Source organism: Misgurnus anguillicaudatus, chromosome 19 (assembly GCF_027580225.2).
Source record: "Misgurnus anguillicaudatus chromosome 19, ASM2758022v2, whole genome shotgun sequence".
In the NCBI taxonomy this organism is placed as follows: domain Eukaryota; kingdom Metazoa; phylum Chordata; class Actinopteri; order Cypriniformes; family Cobitidae; genus Misgurnus; species Misgurnus anguillicaudatus.
Window position 1 is genome coordinate 6,785,001 of NC_073355.2, and position 19,854 is coordinate 6,804,854.

General features: G+C 42.2%; 1 protein-coding gene and 1 non-coding gene across 2 annotated transcripts in view; one reads left to right on the forward strand and one right to left on the reverse strand.

Moving 5' to 3' along the window:
- Nucleotides 1-19,854, forward strand: part of nherf1b (NHERF family PDZ scaffold protein 1b) — a 71,623-nt gene that overhangs the window by 33,546 nt on the left and 18,223 nt on the right. The window lies entirely within an intron of this gene.
- trnat-cgu (transfer RNA threonine (anticodon CGU)) lies at nucleotides 2,628-2,699 on the reverse strand. Its single transcript has one exon. It is a non-coding gene; the product is annotated as a tRNA-Thr (tRNA).

Here is a 19,854-nt window from a genome sequence, read left to right on the forward strand (position 1 = left end):
GCTGCGCCACTCTGCTGATGCATGATGCAGATGGGTCTCAGTCAGTAGTCCCTAGTTTTGTAGGCCACTTTGTTCTAGAATGCTGGCATCATGTCAATGATTTAAGTGTCTTGAACAAACTTGAGAGAAATAAAATACACTGATTTTCCTAATATGAGGTCTTGTTGTGAAGCATCTTTATTCTTCCAGTGTTTTCTTATCAAAGCCACGCAAGCTTTGAACTAAAGGATTAGCAGAGGATGGTTTCGATCCATCGACCTCTGGGTTATGGGCCCAGCACGCTTCCGCTGCGCCACTCTGCTGATGCACAATATTGATGGGTCTCAGTCAGTAGTCCCTAGCTTTGTAGGCCACTTTGTTCTAGAATACTGGCATCATATCAAGGATTTAGGTGTCTTGAACAAACTTGAGAGAAATAAAATACACTGATTTTCCAAATATGAGGTCTTGTTGTGAAGCATCTTTATTCTTCCAGTGTTTTCTTATCAAAGCCACAGCCACGCAAGCTTTTAACTAAAGGATTAGCAGAGGATGGTTTCGATCCATCGACCTCTGGGTTATGGGCCCAGCACGCTTCCTCTGCGCCACTCTGCTGATGCACAGTATAGATGGGTCTCAGTCAGTAGTCCCTAGCTTTTTAGGCCACTTTGTTCTAGAATACTGGCATCATGTCAAGGATTTAGGTGTCTTGAACAAACTTGAGAGAAATAAAATACACTGATTTTCCAAATATGAGGTCTTGTTGTGAAGCATCTTTATTCTTCCAGTGTTTTTTCTTATCAAAGCCACGCAAGCTTTTAACTAAAGGATTAGCAGAGGATGGTTTCGATCCATCGACCTCTGGGTTATGGGTAGGGATGCACCGATACCACTTTTTCCATCTCCGATCCGATTCCGATACCCGAATTCTGAGTATCGGCCGATTCCGATACCTGCCGATCCGATACTACTGTATTTTTCTTGAGCAATTTAAATTACACACAGACACACACACAGACACACACACACACACACACACACACACACACACACAGACATACACTATATAAATGTCTAAATCTAGCATAATATAATTATATTATATATATAATTATACTTTTAAATTAAAAACCAATAATTTAAAATGATTTACAAGTTACAAGAACATTAGTAATTATTAACCATGGCAGTGTTTAGGAGAAAATAAAATAGGCACGTTTGATCAAATAAGTATGCTAAATATATTTTCCTTAATTGCGCAAAAAGTCACAGTAAAAAAGCTTTAGTGTGCAGATGATTATTTTTCGGAATTATGCACTTAACCGGACCTTTTATGCACATTTCGGGTGCAGGATTGATGCGCCTAAATCATATTGAGTGCGCATTCTGCGCAATACTGTGCAGCATTGATGCTCTAGAAGCGTCCTCACACTCGCATGGGAATCCTCGCTCCGCAATGGAAAGCTAAGTTAAGTTCATAACTATTAAAACACAAAAAGATTTGATGCATCGTGTGCTCAGCACATACTGAATTGGATCCATCCAACAACTTACTGAGACTTTATAAAATCAGATCTTTAAAACAGCCTACAGTTATTGAGTGTTCGTGTGTTGAAGGACGCGTTTCATCCGTCCGCTTCACCTGTGAATCCTCAGCACACAGTGAATTGCATCCATCCAACAGCTTACTGAGACTTTATGAAATCAGATCTTTAATAAAGCCTAACGTTACAGTTATTGTGTGTGTTATTGTGTGTGTGCCTGTGTTGAATGACGCGTTTTTATCCGTCCGCTTCTCATCAGTGGATTAACTCAGTTTGCAAGTAAGTTACAGTGTTTCTGTGAACATGAATATTTTTAAATGTGCGTTTGTTCCTTCACATGAAGCTATTGAGTGTAAGATGACTTTGATTATAGTGCATAAAAACGTTTATGGTGCTTTTATAATACTTTGACGTTTTAATCGCTTGTCAGTGACAACCATGGGTAATGCGCAGTATCGGAATTGGATCGGTCCTGTTAGTCCGATATCCGATCCAGCAAAAAATGCCGGATCGGCCCCGATACCGATCCAGAATATCGGATCGGTGCATCCCTAGTTATGGGCCCAGCACGCTTCCGCTGTGCCACTCTGCCAGAGCACAATGTGGATGGGACTCAGTCAGTAGTTCCTAGCTTTGTAGGCCACTTTGTTCTAGAATGCTGGCATCATGTCAAGGATTCAAGGGTCTTGAACAAACTTGAGAGAAATAGAATCCAGCTGATTTTCCAAATACAAGGTCTTGTTGTGAAACATCTTTACTCTCCCAGTGTTTTTTCTTATCAAAACCACGCAAGCTTTTAACTAAAGGACTAGCAGAGGATGGTTTCAATCCATCGACCTCTGGGTTATGGGCCCAGCACGCTTCCGCTGCGCCACTCTGCTGATGCACAGTATAGATGGGTCTCAGTCAGTAGTCCCTAGCTTTGTAGGCCACTTTGTTCTAGAATGCTGGCATCATGTTAATGATTTAGGTGTCTTGAACAAACTTGAAAGAAAGAAAAGGCATCTGATGTTCCAAAAACGAGGTCTTGTTGTGAAACATCTTTTCTATTCCTGTGTTTCTTCTTATCAAAGCCACAGCCATGCAAGCTTTTAATTAACGGACTAGCAGAGGATGGTTTCGATCCATCGATCTCTGGGTTACGGGCCCAGCACGCTTCCGCTGCGCCACTCTGCTGATGTCAAGGATTTAGGTGTCTTGAACAAACTTGAGAGAAATAGAATTCATCTGATTTTCCAAATACAAGGTCTTGTTTTGAAACATCTTTACTCCTCCTGTGTTTCTACTTATCAAAGCCACAGCCATGCAAGCTTTTAATTAACGGACTAGAAGAGGATGCTTTCGATCCATCGATCTCTGGGTTATGGGCCCAGCACGCTTCCGCTGTGCCACTCTGCTGATGCATAGTATGGATGGGTCTCAGTCAGTAGTCCCTAGCTTTGTAGGCCACTTTATCCTAGAATGCTGGCATCATGTCAAGGATGTAGGTGTCTTGAACAAACTTGAGAGAAATAAAATGCAGCTGATTTTCCTAATATGAGGTCTTGTTGTGAAACATCTTTACTCTTCCAGTGTTTTTTCTTATCAAAGCCATGCAAGCTTTTAACTAAAGGACTAGCAGAGGATGGTTTCGATCCATCGACCTCTGGGATATGGGCCCAGCACGCTTCCGCTGCGCCACTCTGCTTATGGGCAATGTTAATGGGTCTCAGTTAGTAGTCCCTAGCTTTGTAGGTCACTTTGTTCTAGAATGCTGGCATCATGTCAAGGATTAAGGTGTCTTGAACAAACTTGAGAGAAATAAAATACACTGATTTTCCAAATATGAGGTCTTGTTGTGAAACATCTTTACTCTTCCAGTGTTTTTTCTTATCAAAGCCACGCAAGCTTTTAACTAAAGGATTAGCAGAGGATGGTTTCGATCCATCGACCTCTGGGTTATGGGCCCAGCACGCTTCCGCTGCGCCACTCTGCTGATGCATGATGCAGATGGGTCTCAGTCAGTAGTCCCTAGTTTTGTAGGCCACTTTGTTCTAGAATGCTGGCATCATGTCAATGATTTAAGTGTCTTGAACAAACTTGAGAGAAATAAAATACACTGATTTTCCTAATATGAGGTCTTGTTGTGAAGCATCTTTATTCTTCCAGTGTTTTCTTATCAAAGCCACGCAAGCTTTGAACTAAAGGATTAGCAGAGGATGGTTTCGATCCATCAACCTCTGGGTTATGGGCCCAGCACGCTTCCGCTGCGCCACTCTGCTGATGCACAGTATAGATGGGTCTCAGTCAGTAGTCCCTAGCTTTTTAGGCCACTTTGTTCTAGAATGCTGGCATCATGTCAAGGATTTAGGTGTCTTGAACAAACTTGAGAGAAATAAAATACACTGATTTTCCAAATGCGAGGTCTTGTTGTGAAACATCTTTACTCTTCCAGTGTTTTTTCTTATCAAAGCCACGCAAGCTTTTAACTAAAGGACTAGCAGAGGATGGTTTCAATCCATCGACCTCTGGGTTATGGGCCCAGCACGCTTCCGCTGCGCCACTCTGCTGATGCACAGTATAGATGGGTCTCAGTCAGTAGTTACTAGCTTTGTAGGCCACTTTGTTCTAGAATGGTGGCATCATGTCAAGGATTCAGGTGTCTTGAACAAACTTGACAGAAATAAAATGCAGCTGATTTTCCAAATATGAGGTCCTGTTGTGAAGCATCTTTACTCTTCCAGTGTTTTTTCTTATCAAAGCCACGCAAGCTTTTAACTAAAGAACTAGCAGGGGATGGTTTCGATCCATCAACCTCTGGGTTATGGGCCCAGCACGCTTCCGCTGCGCCACTCTGCTTATGGGCAATGTTAATGGGTCTCAGTCAGTAGTCCCTAGCTTTGTAGGTCACTTTGTTCTAGAATGCTGGCATCATGTCAAGGATTAAGGTGTCTTGAACAAACTTGAGAGAAATAAAATACACTGATTTTCCAAATATGAGGTCTTGTTGTGAAACATCTTTACTCTTCCAGTGTTTTTTCTTATCAAAGCCACGCAAGCTTTTAACTAAAGGACTAGCAGAGGATGGTTTCGATCCATCGACCTCTGGGTTATGGGCCCAGCACGCTTCCGCTGCGCCACTTTGCTGATGCATGATGCAGATGGGTCTCAGTCAGTAGTCCCTAGTTTTGTAGGCCACTTTGTTCTAGAATGCTGGCATCATGTCAATGATTTAGGTGTCTTGAACAAACTTGAGAGAAATAAAATACACTGATTTTCCTAATATGAGGTCTTGTTGTGAAGCATCTTTATTCTTCCAGTGTTTTCTTATCAAAGCCACGCAAGCTTTGAACTAAAGGATTAGCAGAGGATGGTTTCGATCCATCGACCTCTGGGTTATGGGCCCAGCACGCTTCCGCTGCGCCACTCTGCTGATGCACAGTATAGATGGGTCTCAGTCAGTAGTCCCTAGCTTTTTAGGCCACTTTGTTCTAGAATACTGGCATCATGTCAAGGATTAAGGTGTCTTGAACAAACTTGAGAGAAATAAAATACACTGATTTTCCAAATACGAGGTCTTGTTGTGAAACATCTTTACTCTTCCAGTGTTTTTTCTTTACAAAGCCACGCAAGCTTTTAACTAAAGGACTAGCAGAGGATGGTTTCGATCCATCGACCTCTGGGTTATGGGCCCAGCACGCTTCCGCTGCGCCACTCTGCTGATGCACAGTATAGATGGGTCTCAGTCAGTAGTCCCTAGCTTTTTAGGCCACTTTGTTGTAGAATGCTGGCATCATGTCAAGGATTCAGGTGTCTTGAACAAACTTGAGAGAACTAAAATACATCTGATTTTCCTAATATGAGGTCTTGTTGTGAAACATCTTTACTCTTCCAGTGTTTTCTCATTAAAGCAACGGCCATACAAGCTTTTAACTGAAGAACTAGCAGAGGATGGTTTCGATCCATCGACCTCTGGGTTATGGGCCCAGCACGCTTCCGCTGCGCCACTCTGCTGATGCACAGTAAAGATGGGTCTCAGTCAGTAGTCCCTAGCTTTTTAGGCCACTTTGTTCTAGAATGCTGGCATCATGTCAAGGATTCAGGTGTCTTGAACAAACTTGAGAGAAATATAATCTAGCTGATTTTCCAAATACAAGGTCTTGTTTTGTAACATCTTTACTCTTCCAGTGTTTTCTCATTAAAGCCACACAAGCTTTTAACTAAAGGACTAGCAGAGGATGGTGTCGATCCATCGACCTCTGGGTTATGGGCCCAGCACGCTTCCGCTGCGCCACTCTGCTGATGCACAGTATAGATGGGTCTCAGTCAGTAGTCCCTAGCTTTTTAGGCCACTTTGTTCTAGAATGCTGGCATCATGTCAAGGATTCAGGTGTCTTGAACAAACTTGAGAGAAATACAATCCAGCTGATTTTCCAAATACGAGGTCTTGTTGTGAAACATCTTTACTCTTCCATTGTTTTTTCTTATCAAAGCCACGCAAGCTTTTAACTAAAGGACTAGCAGAGGATGGTTTCGATCCATCGACCTCTGGGTTATGGGCCCAGCACGCTTCCGCTGCGCCACTCTGCTGATGCACAGTATAGATGGGTCTCAGTCAGTAGTTACTAGCTTTTTAGGCCACTTTGTTCTAGTATGCTGGCATCATGTCAAGGATTTAGGTGTCTTGAACAAACTTGAGAGAAATAAAATACACTGATTTTCCAAATATGAGGTCTTGTTGTGAAACATCTTTACTCTTCCAGTGTTTTTTCTTATCAAAGCCACGCAAGCTTTTAACTAAAGGACTAGCAGAGGATGGTTTCGATCCATCGACCTCTGGGTTATGGGCCCAGCACGCTTCCGCTGCGCCACTCTGCTGATGCACAATATTGATGGGTCTCAGTCAGTAGTCCCTAGCTTTGTAGGCCACTTTGTTCTAGAATACTGGCATCATATCAAGGATTTAGGTGTCTTGAACAAACTTGAGAGAAATAAAATACACTGATTTTCCAAATATGAGGTCTTGTTGTGAAGCATCTTTATTCTTCCAGTGTTTTCTTATCAAAGCCACAGCCACGCAAGCTTTTAACTAAAGGATTAGCAGAGGATGGTTTCGATCCATCGACCTCTGGGTTATGGGCCCAGCACGCTTCCTCTGCGCCACTCTGCTGATGCACAGTATAGATGGGTCTCAGTCAGTAGTCCCTAGCTTTTTAGGCCACTTTGTTCTAGAATACTGGCATCATGTCAAGGATTTAGGTGTCTTGAACAAACTTGAGAGAAATAAAATACACTGATTTTCCAAATATGAGGTCTTGTTGTGAAGCATCTTTATTCTTCCAGTGTTTTTTCTTATCAAAGCCACGCAAGCTTTTAACTAAAGGATTAGCAGAGGATGGTTTCGATCCATCGACCTCTGGGTTATGGGCCCAGCACGCTTCCGCTGTGCCACTCTGCCAGAGCACAATGTGGATGGGACTCAGTCAGTAGTTCCTAGCTTTGTAGGCCACTTTGTTCTAGAATGCTGGCATCATGTCAAGGATTCAAGGGTCTTGAACAAACTTGAGAGAAATAGAATCCAGCTGATTTTCCAAATACAAGGTCTTGTTGTGAAACATCTTTACTCTCCCAGTGTTTTTTCTTATCAAAACCACGCAAGCTTTTAACTAAAGGACTAGCAGAGGATGGTTTCAATCCATCGACCTCTGGGTTATGGGCCCAGCACGCTTCCGCTGTGCCACTCTGCCAGAGCACAATGTGGATGGGACTCAGTAAGTAGTTCCTAGCTTTATAGGCCACTTTGTTCTAGAATGCTGGCATCATGTCAAGGATTCAGGGGTCTTGAACAAACTTGAGAGAAATAGAATCCAGCTGATTTTACAAATACGAGGTCTTGTTGTGAAACATCTTTACTCTTCCAGTGTTTTTTCTTATCAAAGCCACGCAAGCTTTTTACTAAAGGACTAACAGAGGATGGTTTCGATCCATCGACCTCTGGGTTATGGGCCCAGCACGCTTCCGCTGTGCCACTCTGCTGACGCACAGTATAGATGGGTCTCAGTCAGTAGTCCCTAGCTTTTTAGGCCACTTTGTTCTAGAATACTGGCATCATGTCAAGGATTAAGGTGTCTTGAACAAACTTGAGAGAAATAAAATACAATGATTTTCCAAATATGAGGTCTTGTTGTGAGGCATCTTTACTCTTCCAGTGTTTTCTCATTAAAGCCACAGCCATACAAGCTTTTAACTAAAGGACTAACAGAGGATGGTTTCGATCCATCGACCTCTGGGTTATGGGCCCATCACGCTTCTGCTGCGCCACTCTGCTGATGCATACTATAGATGGGTCTCAGTCAGTAGTTACTAGCTTTGTAGGCCACTTTGTTCTAGAATGCTGGCATCATGTCAAGGATTCAGGGGTCTTGAACAAACTTGAGAGAAATAGAATACAGCTGATTTTCCAAATACGAGGTCTTGTTGTGAAACATCTTTACTCTTCCAGTGTTTTTTCTTATCAAAGCCAAGCAAGCTTTTAACTAAAGGACTAGCAGAGGATGGTTTCGATCCATCGACCTCTGGGTTATGGGCCCAGCACACTTCCGCTGCGCCACTCTGCTTATGGGCAATGTTAATGGGTCTCAGTTAGTAGTCCCTAGCTTTGTAGGTCACTTTGTTCTAGAATGCTGGCATCATGTCAAGGATTAAGGTGTCTTGAACAAACTTGAGAGAAATAAAATACACTGATTTTCCAAATATGAGGTCTTGTTGTGAAACATCTTTACTCTTCCAGTGTTTTTTCTTATCAAAGCCACGCAAGCTTTTAACTAAAGGACTAGCAAAGGATGGTTTCGATCCATCGACCTCTGGGTTATGGGCCCAGCACGCTTCCGCTGCGCCACTCTGCTGATGCATGATGCAGATGGGTCTCAGTCAGTAGTCCCTAGTTTTGTAGGCCACTTTGTTCTAGAATGCTTGCATCATGTCAATGATTTAGGTGTCTTGAACAAACTTGAGAGAAGTAAAATACACTGATTTTCCTAATATGAGGTCTTGTTGTGAAGCATCTTTACTCTTCCAGTGTTTTTTCTTATCAAAGCCACGCAAGCTTTTAACTAAAGGACTAGCAGAGGATGGTTTCGATCCATCGACCTCTGGGTTATGGGCCCAGCACGCTTCCGCTGCACCACTCTGCTGATGCATGATGCAGATGGGTCTCAGTCAGTAGTCCCTAGTTTTGTAGGCCACTTTGTTCTAGAATGCTTGCATCATGTCAATGATTTAGGTGTCTTGAACAAACTTGAGAGAAGTAAAATACACTGATTTTCCTAATATGAGGTCTTGTTGTGAAGCATCTTTATTCTTCCAGTGTTTTTTCTTATCAAAGCCACGCAAGCTTTTAACTAAAGGACTAGCAGAGGATGGTTTCGATCCATCGACCTCTGGGTTATGGGCCCAGCACGCTTCCGCTGCGCCACTCTGCTGATGCATGATGCAGATGGGTCTCAGTCAGTAGTCCCTAGTTTTGTAGGCCACTTTGTTCTAGAATGCTTGCATCATGTCAATGATTTAGGTGTCTTGAACAAACTTGAGAGAATTAAAATACACTGATTTTCCTAATATGAGGTCTTGTTGTGAAACATCTTTACTCTTCCAGTGTTTTTTCTTATCAAAGCCACGCAAGCTTTTAACTAAAGGACTAGCAGAGGATGGTTTCGATCCATCGACCTCTGGGTTATGGGCCCAGCACGCTTCCGCTGCGCCACTCTGCTGATGCATGAAGCAGATGGGTCTCAGTCAGTAGTCCCTAGTTTTGTAGGCCACTTTGTTCTAGAATGCTTGCATCATGTCAATGATTTAGGTGTCTTGAACAAACTTGAGAGAAGTAAAATACACTGATTTTCCTAATATGAGGTCTTGTTGTGAAGCATCTTTATTCTTCCAGTGTTTTCTTATCAAAGCCACAGCCACGCAAGCTTTTAACTAAAGGACTAGCAGAGGATGGTTTCGATCCATCGACCTCTGGGTTATGGGCCCAGCACGCTTCCGCTGCGCCACTCTGCTGATGCACAGTATAGATGGGTCTCAGTCAGTAGTTACTAGCTTTGTAGGCCACTTTGTTCTAGAATGGTGGCATCATGTCAAGGATTAAGGTGTCTTGAACAAACTTGAGAGAACTAAAATACATCTGATTTTCCTAATATGAGGTCTTGTTGTGAAACATCTTTACTCTTCCAGTGTTTTCTCATTAAAGCAACGGCCATACAAGCTTTTAACTGATGGACTAGCAGAGGATGGTTTCGATCCATCGACCTCTGGGTTATGGGCCCAGCACGCTTCTGCTGCGCCACTCTGCTTATGGGCAATGTTAATGGGTCTCAGTCAGTAGTCCCTAGCTTTGTAGGCCACTTTGTTCTAGAATACTGGCATCATGTCAAGGATTTAGGTGTCTTGAACAAACTTGAGAGAAATAAAATAAACTGATTTTCCAAATATGAGGTCTTGTTGTGAAACATCTTTACTCTTCCAGTGTTTTTTCTTATCAAAGCCACGCAAGCTTTTAACTAAAGGACTAGCACAGGATGGTTTCGATCCATCGACCTCTGGGTTATGGGCCCAGCACGCTTCCGCTGCGCCACTCTGCTGATGCACAGTATAGATGGGTCTCAGTCAGTAGTTACTAGCTTTTTAGGCCACTTTGTTCTAGAATGCTGGCATCATGTCAAGGATTCAGGTGTCTTGAACAAACTTGAGAGAAATATAATCCAGCTGATTTTCCAAATACAAGGTCTTGTTTTGAAACATCTTTACTCTTCCAGTGTTTTCTCATTAAAGCCACAGCCATACAAGCTTTTAACAAAAGGAATAGCAGAGGATGGTTTCGATCCATCGACCTCTGGGTTATGGGCCCAGCACGCTTCCGCTGCGCCACTCTGCTGATGCACAGTGTAGATGGGACTCAGTCAGTAGTTCCTAGCTTTTTAGGCCACTTTGTTCTAGAATGCTGGCATCATGTCAAGGATTCAGGTGTCTTGAACAAACTTGAGAGAAATATAATCCAGCTGATTTTCCAAATACGAGGTCTTGTTGTGAAACATCTTTACTCTTCCAGTGTTTTTTCTTATCAAAGCCACGCAAGCTTTTAACTAAAGGACTAGCAGAGGATGGCTTCGATCCATCGACCTCTGGGTTATGGGCCCAGCACGCTTCCACTGCACCACTCTGCTGATGCACAGTATAGATGGGTCTCAGTCAGTAGTCCCTAGCTTTTTAGGCCACTTTGTTCTAGAATGCTGGCATCATGTCAAGGATTTATGTGTCTTGAGCAAACTTGAGAGAAATAAAATGCAGCTGATTTTCCAAATATGAGGTCTTGTTGTGAAGCATCTTTACTCATCCAGTGTTTTCTTATCAAAGCCACAGCCATGCAAGCTTTTAACTAAAGGACTAGCAGAGGATGGTTTCGATCCATCGACCTCTGGGTTATGGGCCCAGCACGCTTCCGCTGCGCCACTCTGCTTATGCGCAATGTTAATTGGTCTCAGTCAGTAGTTACTAGCTTTGTAGGCCACTTTGTTCTAGAATGCTGGCATCATGTCAAGGATTCAGGTGTCTTGAACAAACTTGAGAGAAATATAATCCAGCTGATTTTCCAAATACAAGGTCTTGTTTTGTAACATCTTTACTCTTCCAGTGTTTTCTCATTAAAGCCACAGCCATACAAGCTTTTAACTAAAGGACTAGCAGAGGATGGTTTCGATCCATCGACCTCTGGGTTATGGGCCCAGCACGCTTCCGCTGCGCCACTCTGCTGATGCACAGTATAGATGGGTCTCAGTCAGTAGTCCCTAGCTTTGTAGGCCACTTTGTTCTAGTATGCTGGCATCATGTCAAGGATTTAGGTGTCTTGAACAAACTTGAGAGAAATAAAATACACTGATTTTCCAAATATGAGGTCTTGTTGTGAAACATCTTTACTCTTCCAGTGTTTTTTCTTATCAAAGCCACGCAAGCTTTTAACTAAAGGATTAGCAGAGGATGGTTTCAATCCATCGACCTCTGGGTTATGGGCCCAGCACGCTTCCGCTGCGCCACTATGATGATGCACAATATAGATGGGTCTCAGTCAGTAGTCCCTAGCTTTGTAGGCCACTTTGTTCTAGAATACTGGCATCATATCAAGGATTTAGGTGTCTTGAACAAACTTGAGAGAAATAAAATACACTGATTTTCCAAATATGAGGTCTTGTTGTGAAGCATCTTTACTCTTCCAGTGTTTTTTCTTATCAAAGCCACAGCCACGCAAGCTTTTAACTAAAGGATTAGCAGAGGATGGTTTCGATCCATCGACCTCTGGGTTATGGGCCCAGCACGCTTCCGCTGCACCACTCTGCTTATGCGCAATGTTAATTGGTCTCAGTCAGTAGTCCCTAGCTTTGTAGGCCACTTTGTTCTAGTATGCTGGCATCATGTCAAGGATTTAGGTGTCTTGAACAAACTTGAGAGAAATAAAATAAACTGATTTTCCAAATATGAGGTCTTGTTGTGAAACATCTTTACTCTTCCTGTGTTTTTTCTTATCAAAGCCACGCAAGCTTTTAACTAAAGGACTAGCACAGGATGGTTTCGATCCATCGACCTCTGGGTTATGGGCCCAGCACGCTTCCGCTGCGCCACTCTGCTGATGCACACTATAGATGGGTCTCAGTCAGTAGTTACTAGCTTTGTAGGCCACTTTGTTCTAGAATGCTGGCATCATGTCAAGGATTTAGGTGTCTTGAACAAACTTGAGAGAAGTAAAATACACTGATTTTCCTAATATGAGGTCTTGTTGTGAAGCATCTTTATTCTTCCAGTGTTTTCTTATCAAAGCCACAGCCACGCAAGCTTTTAACTAAAGGATTAGCAGAGGATGGTTTCGATCCATCGACCTCTGGGTTATGGGCCCAGCACGCTTCCGCTGCGCCACTCTGCTGATGCACAGTATAGATGGGTCTCAGTCAGTAGTTACTAGCTTTGTAGGCCACTTTGTTCTAGAATGGTGGCATCATGTCAAGGATTAAGGTGTCTTGAACAAACTTGAGAGAACTAAAATACATGTGATTTTCCAAATATGAGGTCTTGTTGTGAAACATCTTTACTCTTCCAGTGTTTTTTCTTATCAAAGCCACGCAAGCTTTTAACTAAAGGACTAGCAGAGGATGGTTTCGATCCATCGACCTCTGGGTTATGGGCCCAGCACGCTTCCGCTGCGCCACTCTGCTGATGCACAGTATAGATGGGTCTCAGTCAGTAGTTACTAGCTTTTTAGGCCACTTTGTTCTAGAATGCTGGCATCATGTCAAGGATTCAGGTGTCTTGAACAAACTTGAGAGAAATATAATCCAGCTGATTTTCCAAATACAAGGTCTTGTTTTGAAACATCTTTACTCTTCCAGTGTTTTCTCATTAAAGCCACAGCCATACAAGCTTTTAACTAAAGGAATAGCAGAGGATGGTTTCGATCCATCGACCTCTGGGTTATGGGCCCAGCACGCTTCCGCTGCGCCACTCTGCTGATGCACAGTATAGATGGGACTCAGTCAGTAGTTCCTAGCTTTTTAGGCCACTTTGTTCTAGAATGCTGGCATCATGTCAAGGATTCAGGTGTCTTGAACAAACTTGAGAGAAATATAATCCAGCTGATTTTCCAAATACGAGGTCTTGTTGTGAAACATCTTTACTCTTCCAGTGTTTTTTCTTATCAAAGCCACGCAAGCTTTTAACTAAAGGACTAGCAGAGGATGGCTTCGATCCATCGACCTCTGGGTTATGGGCCCAGCACGCTTCCGCTGCGCCACTCTGCTGATGCACAGTATAGATGGGTCTCAGTCAGTAGTCCCTAGCTTTGTAGGCCACTTTGTTCTAGTATGCTGGCATCATGTCAAGGATTTAGGTGTCTTGAACAAACTTGAGAGAAATAAAATACACTGATTTTCCAAATATGAGGTCTTGTTGTGAAACATCTTTACTCTTCCAGTGTTTTTTCTTATCAAAGCCACGCAAGCTTTTAACTAAAGGATTAGCAGAGGATGGTTTCAATCCATCGACCTCTGGGTTATGGGCCCAGCACGCTTCCGCTGCGCCACTATGATGATGCACAATATAGATGGGTCTCAGTCAGTAGTCCCTAGCTTTGTAGGCCACTTTGTTCTAGAATACTGGCATCATATCAAGGATTTAGGTGTCTTGAACAAACTTGAGAGAAATAAAATACACTGATTTTCCAAATATGAGGTCTTGTTGTGAAGCATCTTTACTCTTCCAGTGTTTTTTCTTATCAAAGCCACAGCCACGCAAGCTTTTAACTAAAGGATTAGCAGAGGATGGTTTCGATCCATCGACCTCTGGGTTATGGGCCCAGCACGCTTCCGCTGCACCACTCTGCTTATGCGCAATGTTAATTGGTCTCAGTCAGTAGTCCCTAGCTTTGTAGGCCACTTTGTTCTAGTATGCTGGCATCATGTCAAGGATTTAGGTGTCTTGAACAAACTTGAGAGAAATAAAATAAACTGATTTTCCAAATATGAGGTCTTGTTGTGAAACATCTTTACTCTTCCAGTGTTTTTTCTTATCAAAGCCACGCAAGCTTTTAACTAAAGGACTAGCACAGGATGGTTTCGATCCATCGACCTCTGGGTTATGGGCCCAGCACGCTTCCGCTGCGCCACTCTGCTGATGCACAATATAGATGGGTCTCAGTCAGTAGTCCCTAGCTTTTTAGGCCACTTTGTTCTAGAATGCTGGCATCATGTCAAGGATTTAGGTGTCTTGAACAAACTTGAGAGAAATGAAATAAACTGATTTTCCAAATATGAGGTCTTGTTGTGAAGCATCTTTACTCTTCCAGTGTTTTCTTATCAAAGCCACAGCCATGCAAGCTTTTAACTAAAGGACTAGCAGAGGATGGTTTTGATCCATCGACCTCTGGGTTATGGGCCCAGCACGCTTCCGCTGCGCCACTCTGCTTGTGCACAATGTCAATTGGTCTAGTCAGTAGTTACTAGCTTTGTAGGCCACTTTGTCCTAGAATGCTGGCATCATGTCAAGGATTTAGGTGTCTTGAACAAACTTGAGAGAAATAAAATACACTGATTTTCCAAATATGAGGTCTTGTTGTGAAGCATCTTTACTGTTCCAGTGTTTTCTCATTAAAGCCACAGCCATACAAGCTTTTAACAAAAGGACTAACAGAGGATGGTTTCGATCCATCGACCTCTATGTTATGGGCCCAGCATGCTTCTGCTGCGCCACTCCGCTGATGCACACTATAGATGGGTCTCAGTCAGTAGTTACTAGCTTTGTAGGCCACTTTGTTCTAGAATGCTGGCATCATGTCAAGGATTTAGGTGTCTTGAACAAACTTGAGAGAAGTAAAATACACTGATTTTCCTAATATGAGGTCTTGTTGTGAAGCATCTTTATTCTTCCAGTGTTTTCTTATCAAAGCCACAGCCACGCAAGCTTTTAACTAAAGGATTAGCAGAGGATGGTTTCGATCCATCGACCTCTGGGTTATGGGCCCAGCACGCTTCCGCTGCGCCACTCTGCTGATGCACAGTATAGATGGGTCTCAGTCAGTAGTTACTAGCTTTGTAGGCCACTTTGTTCTAGAATGGTGGCATCATGTCAAGGATTAAGGTGTCTTGAACAAACTTGAGAGAACTAAAATACATGTGATTTTCCAAATATGAGGTCTTGTTGTGAAACATCTTTACTCTTCCAGTGTTTTTTCTTATCAAAGCCACGCAAGCTTTTAACTAAAGGACTAGCAGAGGATGGTTTCGATCCATCGACCTCTGGGTTATGGGCCCAGCACGCTTCCGCTGCGCCACTCTGCTGATGCACAGTATAGATGGGTCTCAGTCAGTAGTTACTAGCTTTTTAGGCCACTTTGTTCTAGAATGCTGGCATCATGTCAAGGATTCAGGTGTCTTGAACAAACTTGAGAGAAATATAATCCAGCTGATTTTCCAAATACAAGGTCTTGTTTTGAAACATCTTTACTCTTCCAGTGTTTTCTCATTAAAGCCACAGCCATACAAGCTTTTAACTAAAGGAATAGCAGAGGATGGTTTCGATCCATCGACCTCTGGGTTATGGGCCCAGCACGCTTCCGCTGCGCCACTATGCTGATGCACAACATAGATGGGTCTCAGTCAGTAGTTACTAGCTTTGTAGGCCACTTTGTTCTAGAATACTGGCATCATATCAAGGATTTAGGTGTCTTGAACAAACTTGAGAGAAATAAAATACACAGATTTTCCTAATATGAGGTCTTGTTGTGAAGCATCTTTATTCTTCCAGTGTTTTCTTATCAAAGCCACAGCCACGCAAGCTTTTAACTAAAGGATTAGCAGAGGATGGTTTCGATCCATCGACCTCTGGGTTATGGGCCCAGCATGCTTCCGCTGCGCCACTCTGCTTATGGGCAATGTTAATTGGTCTCAGTCAGTAGTCCCTAGCTTTGTAGGCCACTTTGTTCTAGAATGCTGGCATCATGTCAAGGATTTATGTGTCTTGAACAGAGGCGATTCTAGGGTTAGAGCTTTAGGGGTGCTGAGCACCCAATGAGCTCCGCTGCCACCACCCACTCTTTTTTCCTACAGAAACCAATAATATGTCTATTGTAAAATAACTATCATTTTAACATTGTTTCAACTAACTCCAAAATCCAGATTTTTTTGGAGACCGTTCAGGCATGAAAACGGGTCAGGGGTGAAAGAGAGGAGAAGAAAATTAACCCCTCTAGGGTCTGGGAGCATGCTCCCCCTCAGAATTTTTTTTTAAATTACATATTTTAAAGCATCAATCTGATGAGTTTTGAGATGCATTTTTTTGCCAACCTTTTTATTTCTAATTAGTGGCGAGCTAGCACTTTTTTGCAATTAATGCCATATTAAAGTATCAGGACAAAAGGTGGGCTACAGCAGCAGTGTGGGTATGGTTTTATGTGGATATACAGTGTGTCGTTTTAAGCCTTTGTCAAAATGATAAATCTCCTAATTTATAACTTTTATGCCTACAACATATGGTAGGTTTATTAATAGTTTGTTAATTTGCAGCTTTTCTTTTAACAGTCCTTTAATTGAACCATTACCTTTACTATATGTCTAAAACAAAACACTTGTGAATCCTGCACTAAGGGTTAAAAACGTTATCCCCTTCATATTAATCTACATGTGACAAACTAAAAAAATATTTATTGTCTACTCTAGTTTGATAGTCAGACAGTTAGTGATTTCACACATAACTTACCGGTACTGGTGGTACATTATAAGCAAGCGTATTATTAACGTAACGTATAGTAGAAGGTGCTAAGTTAAGCCAATGACGGCTGACTCCCTGGGTGGAAAAACCCCCTAGGAGAAAAAAACCTGACTTTTAGCCAGGGGAAAAAAAGTCTTAGGTGGGGAAAAACCCTCGGGAGGTATATATAGATGTATACGAATATTTCATATGAAATAAACATGTACAAATAAAAGTAATCAATATTTTACAGCAGGGGTCTCAAACTCAAATTGGCTTGGGGCCATTTCTGAGATTGACATTTAATCGGAGGGCCGCAGAGCTATTTTAAGGTTAAAAAAGTACAATATTTCTGTAAATTGACTGATAAAATTCTATTATTTAATGTACACTCTAAAAAAACAAACGGTGCTATATAGCACCAAAACTATTGATTTGAATCGTAACCATAGAAGAACCGTTTTTAGTGCCATATAGCACCGGTGAAGCACCGGTGAAGCACCTGTGTAGAACCATATAGGTGCCATATAGCACCACTATAGCACCACATTTGGTTCTACATAGCACTATATGGTTCTACACAGGTGCTTCACCGGTGCTATATGGCACTAAAAACGGTTCTTCTATGATTACGAGCAAAGAACCACTTTTGGTGCTATATAGCACCGTTTGTTTTTAGAGTGTATAATTAAAGCAGTGTTTTTTTTTTAAATATACATTATTTTATGTAAGTAAATAATTTCTTAACCTTCTCTTTATAAAAAATTACCATCAGTAAGTGTTTGTGGATTGTTTACAGTCATAGTATTGACTTTATTATGTTCCATCTTTGTTATTCCACAGTTTTAATGAATTTGCTATTATATGTGGAAAAATATGAATAAGTGAAAGTGATCCTAAAACTTCTGAATGGGTAGTCAATGTTAAGCTAGTTAAACAGAATAAAATATATAATACTGCTAGGTGTAATTGCATAGCAAGCTACATAATAATATTGTATACTTCATTATATATAGCAGTATACACACTTTTATCCTCTGTATGTTTCTCCTCATCTTTCCTCTTTTAATCTGGGCACTTTGATGGCAATTTTTCTTATCTGTAGTTTATGTGTTGCTTTTCATCTACGGCTCTGCTCATATTATGCGGTGTCTCCATTTGAAGCTGTGGCTTCTTGATGTGAGCCCCACCGCAGCTCTTCTCTGAGTAACAGCTGATATTCACCCGGAAGTAACAAATCTTCTCTGGACAAACACTACAAAGTCCCGAACAGATTAACTGATCGGATGGTGAAAATGATATGATTGACGCGAGGTTCAGATGAGAAATTAAAGTCCGATCACGCATTCCGTTATCCTCGCAATCACGGAGCGCGCGCGGCTCATGGCTGCGTAGCAATGGGTGACGCGACCCACGCCACGGAACGCAACTTCCGCTCCCGAGCACTTTAGAAAGTAAGAAACGCCTTGACTCGTTTTAACGCGCGTTGTTAGACGCGACATGTGAACGAACCCTTAAACGTTTAAATTAAAAATGGAATAAATATGAAACAAAGTGAATAAAAATCTTTCTGCGGGCCAGATTATGTTATATTGTTGAAAGGTGCCGCGGGCCGCAGAGAGGGGGAGGGCGGGCCGCAAATGGCCCGCGGGCCGGGAGTTTGAGACCACTGTTTTACAGGTTTCTGACTATTTTCTGTTCAAACCGAAGGCTGACAAGTCTCAAATTTTTGTGGTAACTGTTCCTTTAAATACACAGCCAATGACATTGCAAGGGAGGAGCTTGAAGCGCTCTGATATTTTTTAAGGTGGAACGGATAGTTAGGCGAATAAGGAGCTGGCGAATCGGGAGCTGGATTCAACCTCGTGATTTGTAGTTTGTTTTCACTCTGTTCCAAATGCCATGTTTTCATGACGACTGACCAGAAAAGACGCACGTGACGTCATGTTTACATGACTCCCGATTGTTAAAATAAGTCTCAAATTAACGATAAATCATGCAATAAACTTTAACAACGGAGACACACGTATGCAACTACCCACTGAGACGCACAAAACTGCATGCGTCTTGCGGAAGAACATTGTAACCGGCGCTACTTCTCTCCGTTTTAGTCTATGGACGAGTCACCCAGGTACTGTACTACTCCGCAGCCCGCGGCTACCCGCCGGACTAAAATAATCCGAAAATAAACACTTATTATACGTGTACCATGGTGATTCAGTATAAGACAAAAACACGGCTTGAAAGATTGATTCGTGATGTACACGCTCATTATAAACATAACGTAAACATTTTGTAAGATTTGAACAAAAAAGTTGCACCACAACACTTTTAACGGATTCTCACTCTGCGTGTGTTTCGCGCTCAGGCTAAGCGATGCAGGTACAGAGAAGTAAAAGAAGAGGATGACACCATTTGCTAAGCGGGGAGGTTTTCATTTTCTACCTTAACATATACATTTTAAACCACAAACTACTAGTATGTTTTGGACATTATTTAACCTTGTCAAAGACGAACAAACATTTTAGAATAAATAAATTTCTTGCTCCAAGTTTTAGGGGTGCTGAGCTCCTTTTTAGGGGTGCTGAAGCACCCCTAAAAAGGGGCTTGCCTCGCCCATGGTCTTGAACAAACTTGAGAGAAATAAAATACACTGATTTTCCAAATATGAGGTCTTGTTTTGAAACATCTTTACTCTTCCAGTGTTTTCTCATTAAAGCCACAGCCATACAAGCTTTTAACTAAAGGACCAGCAGAGGATGGTTTCGATCCATTGACCTCTGGGTTATGGGCCCAGCACGCTTCCGCTGCGCCACTCTGCTTATGCGCAATGTTATTTGGTCTCAGTCAGTAGTCCCTAGCTTTTTAGGCCACTTTGTTTTAGAATGCTGGCATCATGTCAAGGATTTAGGTGTCTTGAACAAACTTGAGAGAAAGAAAAGGCATGTGAGTTTCCAAATATGAGGTGTTGTTGAGAAACATCTTTACTCTTCCAGTGTTTTTTCATCAGAGCTACGCAACCTTTTAACCAATGTACTAGCAGAGGATGGTTTCTTGGCAAGATGCA